The following is an 8,938-nucleotide window of genomic DNA, read 5'->3' on the forward strand; positions in this document are numbered from 1 at the left end:
CCCAGCATAAGGCGCTCGTAGATTCAGGCGCAGCTGGGAATTTTATTGACAGTTCATTTGCTCATAGTTTAGGGATTCCCCTTGTTCCTGTGGATATGCCCTTCCCTGTACATGCCCTAGATAGTCGACCATTGGGGTCAGGGCTGATTAGAGAGGCAACCGCTCCACTTGACATGGTTATGCAGGAGGGTTACAAGGAGAGAATCAGTCTCTTCCTTATTGATTCTCCTGCGTTTCCCGTGGTGCTGGGCCTACCCTGGTTGGCCTGTCAGAACCCCACTATTTCGTGGCAACAGAGGGCTCTCAAGGGGTGGTCACGAGAGTGCTCAGGGAGGTGTGTGGGGGTTTCCATCGGTGAGACAACAGTGGAAAGTCCAGACCAGGTCTCCACCGTGCGCATCCCCTCAGAATATGCCGATTTGGCTCTTGCCTTCTGTAAGAAGAGGGCGACTAAATTACCACCTCATTGACGGGGGGATTGTGCGATAAATCTCCTGGTAGAAGCAACACTTCCCAGGAGTCACGTGTATCCTCTGTCACAGGAGGAGACTGCGGCTATGGAAACATATGTCTCCGAATCCCTGGGGCAGGGATATATTCGGCCCTCCACTTCACCTAGCTCCTCGAGTTTCTTTTTTGTGAAGAAGAGGGATGGGGGTCTGTGCCCGTGTATTGACTATTGATGGATCAATCAGATCACAGTGAGGTATAGCTACCCGCTGCCTCTCATCGCCAGTGCAATCGAGTCAATGCACGGAGCGCGCTTCTTCACGAAATTGGATCTCAGGAGTGCTTACAACCTGGTGCGTATCTGGGAGGGGGATCAGTGGAAGACGGCATTTAGTACCACCTCAGGGCACTATGAGTACCTCGTCATGCCGTACAGGTTGATGAATGTGGTGTATATCGACGACATTCTGATATACTCCACTACACGCGCCGAGCATGTGTCCCTGGTGCTCAGTCTCCTGTTGGAGCATGACCTGTAAGTCAAGGCTGAGAAATGTCTGTTCTTCCAACAGTCCGTCTCCTTCCTAGGGTAACGCATTTCCACTTCAGGGGTGGAGATGGAGAGTGACCGCATTTCAGACGTGCGTAATTTGCCGACTCCCACCACGGTAAAGGAAGTGCAGCGGTTTCTAGGGTTTGCCAACTACTACCAGAGGTTAATCCGGGATTTTGGTCAGGTGTCGGCGTGCTGCTGGAGCTGCGCGTCAAGGGGGGGTACTGTCATGACTTCCGCCGAAGTCGGTCCCTCTCCTTGTTCAGGCGACGTTCGGCGGTCGACATCACCAGCCTTCTAGCCACCGCCGATCCAATTTTCATTTTCCATTTGTTTATGTCTTACACACCTGGTTTCACTCACCCAATTACCTGTTTATTATTGAACATTTTTACATTTTAGTGACTTAGCAGACGCTCTTATTACACTAGTGAATGCATACATTTCATTTCATGCCTTTTTTTTTTTGTACTGCCCCCCCGTGGGAATCGAACCCACAACCCTGGCGTTGCACACACCATGCTGGCGTTGCAAACACCATGCTCTACCAACTGAGCCACAGGGAAGACTATTTAACCCTCTGTTCCCCATGTTTGGTTGTGAGTGATTGTTTGTTGTATTGTGGTCCATATTTGTGGGCATGGTAATTCTCTTGTATTTTTGATGACTTTGCGTAAAGTTACTTTTATTTATTCATCTCTGCTGTCCTGCGCCTGACTCCTCTGCACCAGCTACACATAGATCCTTACAATGTGTGTGAGGTGAATACTTTTGTTTCAAAGTAGATTTGAAAAACTCTGTGTGACCCTGATTTAGCCCACGGCCGTACAATGTTAATAAAGTGTCTGATCTAGGATCAGGTCCCCCCTGTCCATACAATCTTATTCATTATGATCTAAAAAGAGAAACTGATCAGTGCTCCTACTCTGAGATGCTTTATGAATACAGGGCCCAGAGCTCTGAGCTGATATATTCATACCACACTGTACTGTACTGTAAGCACTTCGAAGCACTGAACTGTACCTATGCTGCTCTGCCACCCGGGAAATGTTTAAGCAGATTCACTTGAGTGTCTGCACTAAAATTATATCACCACCATATGCCGCTGAAACTTAAGAGACTCATCAAGCCCTGCATGGCACAGTGTGCCTACTCTAAATCACTCTTCTTGTATCGCTCTGTCATTGATTCAATTTCTCTCTTTGATTGACAGGATAATCATTTTATCATGTTAATTTTCATATGTCGTTGCCAGCTATTCAATAAAGGATTCATTTAGGAATTATGTTTTCAGTGGACAATATATTGCCTCTGTTATATGTTGAAATACAATGTTTGGCTTGATTGATGGCAGTTCATCTCTAGACCTTATCAGAATATCTGTGAAGCTATTACAGAGGTGGAAGTCATCTCTTTATCACATGAAGAGGACCTAGTTGTGCCGAACATTTGAGTGATGCTCAACTCTTTGATGTTTCAAACCATCTCATGTGAAAGTTGACCAAGATTCGAAGCAACGTCAGGAAGTACTATTTCTATATTTTTTTTCTTCTGAACTTTGATCCTCTTGAAAGAAAAAAGAAAAATACAGCATCATATGATGCAAAATGCATCATACTGGCTGTATTTCTGTATTTTGAAAGTTATATATCTTGAAAAGCTGATTGCTGACATGCAAAACATTTTAGGATTATATCAACAATGGACTAATGAAACAAATACCAAAAGATAGTTTTTGAGTGGAGTTTTCCTTTAAGGGCTCCCTAAGAGTAGGAGTAAGAGTAAGAGTTTGGCCTATATCTGCCTTCCCCACGCCACAACACCACAAAAGGCAAATGGGTTTGCTAGTGCTGAAGATGTAGGACATTCACATGAAATATAGTCACAGCTAGAGCCCTTCATCTGTATACAGACACCCCACCGACAGCCACAGAATGCTGCATGGAGAGGGATTTCTAAATGCTTTTGAGGTTATACCATTTAAGGAGTTGACGGTTCTTTCCCATAAAACACAGTGAAAGACTCGGTGATTAAGCAAAGTCTTGAGGCGTGAGGGCCCAAATTATTGCTGTCTAAATGTGATTGTGTGTAATCTTGTCGATTCAGATGGTGTTCCACACAATTTCAGTGTTCAGCAGCAGAAGCATGTCTAGACCTAAATCGCCTGTTTCATTGAACACCAAAGGAGGTAGCCACATGTTCCGGAGCACTTTAAAGCTACGCTCCACAGCTGTCTGTGACTCGCTGAGAGTCTTCTACGCAAAGGAAGAAGAGGTCTCAACAGCTCAACGGAGTTTCTTCTTTCTTTAACCAAGGAAAATGTGTCCGTCGGGCCAAAAAAAACACATTCCACACTGTGTCAGGGGGATTTAGTGATAAAAGGTGATTATATTCACATCAGGGGAATTTAACGAAAGTGTCAGCCTATTTGCAACATACCTCCATGTAATTGCATTTCCATTTTCATGTGTTGCACTTGCTTTCAGTAGTGTCTATGAATCACATGATTATGAAGGCATAAATGTATGAAAGCGTGTATACATTTTAAATGAATGCCTCTCTGTGGTCACCATGGCACATCGTAAGAGTAGGGGTGTTAACCCCGGTGTCCTGACTAAACTCCCAATCTGGCCTTCATACCATCATGGCCACCTAATTATCCCCAGCATCCAATTGTCTCATTGATCGCCCTTCCTCTCCCCTGTAACTATTCCCCAGGTCGTTGCTGTCAATGAGAATGTGTTCTCAGTCAACTTACCTGGTAAAATAAGGTTTGAATATTTTTCAAATAAAAATGTAGTTCTGTCCTTGTGATGTACTTGTCTATTAATGGTATGTATTATATAATATTTTATGATTTGTGTGGACCCCAGGAAGAGTAGCTGCTTTGCTTTAGCAGTAGCTAATGAGGAACCTAATACAATAAAAAATATATTCAAATTCACATGTGAAAAACTTTAACGGGAAAAAAACTAATGAGCAATTTCACATGTGGAATAACTTTTTTCACATGTGCAAATCTAACTCACATGTGGAATTACTTTAAAATGTCATGATGCATTGCGAGCTGTAGTGTGCATAATCTCTCGTAATGTGAGTCTTGTTATACCAATGGCCCTTGCTCCCAGCATAAGAGACAAATAGAATCATAGTCCACAGCTTCTACACATTGGCATTAGGATTTATCTAATCAAAGCGTCTCCATTGAAACTCCTCTCCAGGCGATACACACATTCTGTCTACCAGTCAGTAGAGATTCCTGCTGTTAGCATATTCCAATTTGCGGCCCCCATAAGTGATCGACCTACATGCCAAGTATAGACCATATATTGAGTTCCCTACAGGTTATAGAAAAGAGCAGAAGTGTGGAACTCTCCGTTCAGAACCCAGTCCTACTGTACTTACCTATAGGTTATGGAACATTTTCTCTTTTAGAATTCCTCTAGTAGGTTTCCTCAAGGAGAAAGCCGCCCACTTCTATGTCAAAGATTATAAAACAAAAACACTTCAGTAAATACTACAGTATAGCACAGTCTGCAAAACACTACAGTAATTACTATAGTATATAAACAATTTTACTTCAGTATTTAAACTATAGTAAACTGTAAATACTACAGTATATTACAGTATACTACAGTAAGTACTAGTTTGCAAAACACTACAGTGATATAGTATTCCTAACATAGTATACAATATAGTATGTTTTCATGTGGGTCATTTCATAAGAACTGTAATTCGCAACATATCAAATGAAATGGATGACGGACATCCACAAATTAATACATACCATACCAAATGTAACATATCATACTAATTTGTGTGTCCCTGATTTTCGTTTACTAAGTTACGTCTACTCCTGAGTCCAGGTTGATATGTGACATTTAAGATCACAATGATCGCCTCTATTTGAAATATAGCCTACTCAATGAGTTGCGTAATAAAAAAAAAGGTTATTATAAACTTCTTAGGGATAGGGGGTAGTATTTTCACGTCCGAATGAAAAGCGTGCCCAAAGTAAACTGCCTGTTACTCAGGCCCATAAGCTAGGATATGAATATTGGTAGATTTGGATAGACAACACTCTAAAGCTCCTAAAACTGTAAAAATAATGTCTGTGAGTATAACAGAAATGATTTGGCAGGTGAAACCCCGAGGACAAACCATCCAGGGGAAAAAACATTGAGGTCACTGTGTTTTCCTTTGGTTTTCTATGGGAAGCTCTATTTAATAGGAACCTGGTTGCAGTTCCTATGGTTTCCACTAGATGTCAACAGTCTTTAGAAATTGGTTGATGTTTTTCTTTTGGGAAATAAGGAAGTAGGGCTGTTCTTTGTGAGTGTCAAGCCAAGTGGACTCTTCTGTTTGGTGCGCGTGAACTGGAACGCGCTTCACGTTTTTTTTATCCGCTATTGAACACAGTATATTCTGTCTTAAATGTTATTGATTATTTACATTTTAGGATACCTAAAGTTGGATTAGGAACGTTGTTTGAAATGTTTGGACCAAGTTTACAGGTAACTTATTAGATACTTTGTAGGCATGTTAGGCGAGTTGGAACCGGTGTTTTTCTGAATCAAACACGCCAAATAAATTGACATTTTTGGGACATAAAGAAGGACATTATTGAACAAAAGGACCATTTGTGATGTTTCTGGGACATTTTGGAGTGCCAACAGAAGAAGATCTTCAATGGTAAGGCATTAATTATATCGCTATTTCTGACTTTTGTCACGCACCTGCCTGGTTGAAATCTGATTTTCATGTGATTGTATGCGGGTGCTGTCCTCAGATGATCGCATGGTCTGCTTTTACCGTAAAGCCTTTTTGGAATCTGACATAGCAGCTGGATTAACAAGAAGTTAAGCTTTATTTTGATGTATAACACTTGTATGTTTTATGAATTTTTATTATGAGTATTTCTGTTTTTGAATTTGGCGCGCTGCAATTTCACTGGATGTTGTCAAATCAATCCCGTTAACGGGATTCGAGTGGGAAGGGATCACTAAGAAGTTTTAAACAAATGAATGCACAGTAGAAAATGACAGACAGGAGCAAGTGCTGCTGTTCAGTCAATTGAGTACAACCTCACATTAGAGTAAAATATCAAGGATGTTGGTAGATGTCTAATGCGGCCCTTATTGAAAGCACTATAACTGCCTTTGCTTATTAAAGAAATTATCTGGCCTATTTAAATCCTTATTTTTTACACTGTCTCATTAAAGGAGAAGTTTACTTTTTTACAACCAACTTTGTATTTTGGATGTAAATGGTATGTTATTGAAGTGTCCAGACACTTTTTTGCAATTTGACTTGTTTTTCAGAAACTGACCCCAACCAGTGATTGACTTCCTCATCCCCGTTCTGCAGTATTGGGGCTAAAATATAAAAATGAACAAAAGCTCCAGAAACACCCAAATGCATGCTTTTAGAAACTGAAACCCTCTCAGTATAGTGATACAGGTCTTCAGATGTTGTATACGGGAAATTGTCATTCCAAACTTTTAGTTGCACAAAATGGAATATGAAGTTATGGATAAAGTTTAATGTGTACAACATCAACAACATACAATATGTTTTATTGTAAATTGTCACAAAAAGAAAATCAAGAATTTGGCAAATACCATTAAAGAAAATGTTATTGAACTGAAACAAAAACAATCCGTTGTCTTCCAAGAGAACAATTCACCATATAAATTACTGCATAAATTATTCCCTATAGTCTAGTTCATTAGAAACATAATATGATTAATGTTGCTACACAATTTCATCCAGTAGTGGTAAGATTCGTATTAAGATCCTGTCACGTTCGTCGTATGGAGTAGACCAAAATGCAGCGGGAATGTGTATACTCATCTTCTTTATTTTAGAAGGCAACGTGAACACTGAACAAAATAACAAACACCGACGAAGACCGTCCTGTAAGGCAACACGCTATACACAGAACAACTACCCACAAACACAGTGACAAAAACCCCTTACTTAAATATGGCCTCCAATTAAAAGTAACGAAGAACAGCTGCTTCTAATTGAAGGCCAAACCAAAAAATAGACTAAATAGACACAGACATAGAAATATACTAACATAGAACATTGCCCAAAAAAAAACGAAACACACTAAACAAACACCCCCTGCCACGCCCTGACCAAACTACAATAACAAACAAGCCTTTTACTGGTCAGGGGCCTGTTGCACAAAAGTAGAATTAAGACATCCGGGATAAATGACTCAGCTGAGCTCAATGAAGCCAAAACATGTGCGTCCAGGCTTAATTGGTTGCACAAAGACCAAGCCAGGATGAGCAGACACGGATTCATTAAGCCAGGTGAAACCAATCCTGGATAGGTGCGCGCTCACGGCTCACTCAAATAGACCCCGCCACAGATCACAGATTAACTGATTTACCATGGCAACTAGAGCCGCGTACTTTTCCCCGTCGGAAGCACAAATCCTCATGGAGGCATACGAGGAGGTAAAATATATAATTAAGAAGAAAGGCAACACCGCCACAGTGATAAAGCAAAGAGAAAAAGCGTGGCAAAGTATTGCAGACCGCCTGAATGCGTAAGTAGTGCACAATTACACAGTCACCGCTCCGCTGAAACATCACAATTACAATTCAAATATTTAATTCACATCTCCAAAAATGCAGTTGTACTGTAATTATGAAACGGTTAAATTTTTAATTGAAATGCACTGCAGATATGAGTGAAATTGTGTAAAGTAACTCCATCACACTGTATAAAGCTATGATAGATTTTTTGATATTTTTACTGAAAACAAGACAAAAATACCAAGTAATTTTTTGCAGTGTGACTCCATTAAATGTGTGTGTGTGTGTGTGTGTGTGTAGATTAAACATGAACGGGCCAAAACGGACATGGCAGCAGGTCAAAATCAAATACAAGAACATTCTGCAGAATGGTATGGTCCCTGACTAATATTTAACAAAGCACAAGCATATATTGTACCCAGAAGGTGCCTGCTCACACATTGTCTGTACTGTTTTAGCAGTGAAAAAGAATACCCACAGACAAGGCACGGGTGGTGGGTCACCAAAGGCTGACCTTACCCCAGCAGAGGACATGGCCTTGGAGCTAAATAAAGGCAGGCCCGTCTTAGAGGGGATCCCTGGGGGGAAAGAGACGAGCATAGGTTCCTCCCAAGATGCCACCCGCTTCATTCAAGGTATGTCCTTCCATCTCTACATGGGATACAACCACATTCATATTGAATCAATTTGGACTGTCTGACTTTGGTTTACCTATTGCCTTGCAGTGTCTGGCAGCACTGTGTTCCTGTTAGAGCCACCAGCACAAGCACCAGACGATGCTGATCCAGTGAGTACTCCATCAAAGGCATACTGTAGGCCTGGCATGTCTTGTCTACTAGCTTCAATATGAATCCGATTAAATGTGATAGGGTGAAGGCCCCAGTGCAGCAGCAACAGCACATGATGGAGACGATGATGAGGAGGAGACCATCTCTCTGGATTCCAGAAGGCATGAGGTATCATGTTAAGACTGTGAAAGTACTATTTACTCTACAATGGTGAGGAGTCCTCATCAAAATCAAAAAATCTAATTTCTTTTACAGGACCCAGATGCTATACAGTGGGAAAACCAGCCTGGCAACATAGTGCGTATTAATAAAAGGACACCACATCCTGCCAAATTCCAGCTGCGCTAATTGTATTGTGTTCACAGAGCTCACAAGCTATCAGAAAGTTGTATGGCAACCACCTCCGGCGCCAAATAGAACTGGCAGACATAGACATTCAGTACAAGAAGAAAAAGATGGAAAATCTTGCACTGGAGTCCGAAATAAAAAAGAGGACAATTAGGAAACTGGACCTTGAAATAAAAAAACTTGAGAGGGAGGTGAGATATGCCTTCAATGTACACTGTATGCTAACTGTAACACAAATGTATTAATCA

General features: G+C 41.1%; 1 long non-coding RNA gene and 1 other non-coding gene across 2 annotated transcripts; both read left to right on the top strand.

The window, feature by feature from the left end:
* The first annotated feature begins 4,420 nt into the window (after positions 1-4,420).
* Positions 4,421-4,475, top strand: LOC123729059 (U7 small nuclear RNA). The gene has a single exon (XR_006760842.1). It is a non-coding gene; the product is annotated as a U7 small nuclear RNA (small nuclear RNA).
* Positions 4,476-7,150: 2,675 nt separating this feature from the next.
* LOC145862262 (uncharacterized) lies at positions 7,151-8,596 on the top strand. The gene is made up of 3 exons (XR_014381564.1): positions 7,151-7,925; positions 8,013-8,189; positions 8,280-8,596. It is a non-coding gene; the product is annotated as an uncharacterized LOC145862262 (long non-coding RNA).
* The last annotated feature ends 342 nt before the right edge of the window (positions 8,597-8,938 follow it).

This window comes from Salmo salar, chromosome 19 (assembly GCF_965601325.2).
Source record: "Salmo salar chromosome 19, fSalSal1, whole genome shotgun sequence".
In the NCBI taxonomy this organism is placed as follows: Eukaryota; Metazoa; Chordata; class Actinopteri; order Salmoniformes; family Salmonidae; genus Salmo; species Salmo salar.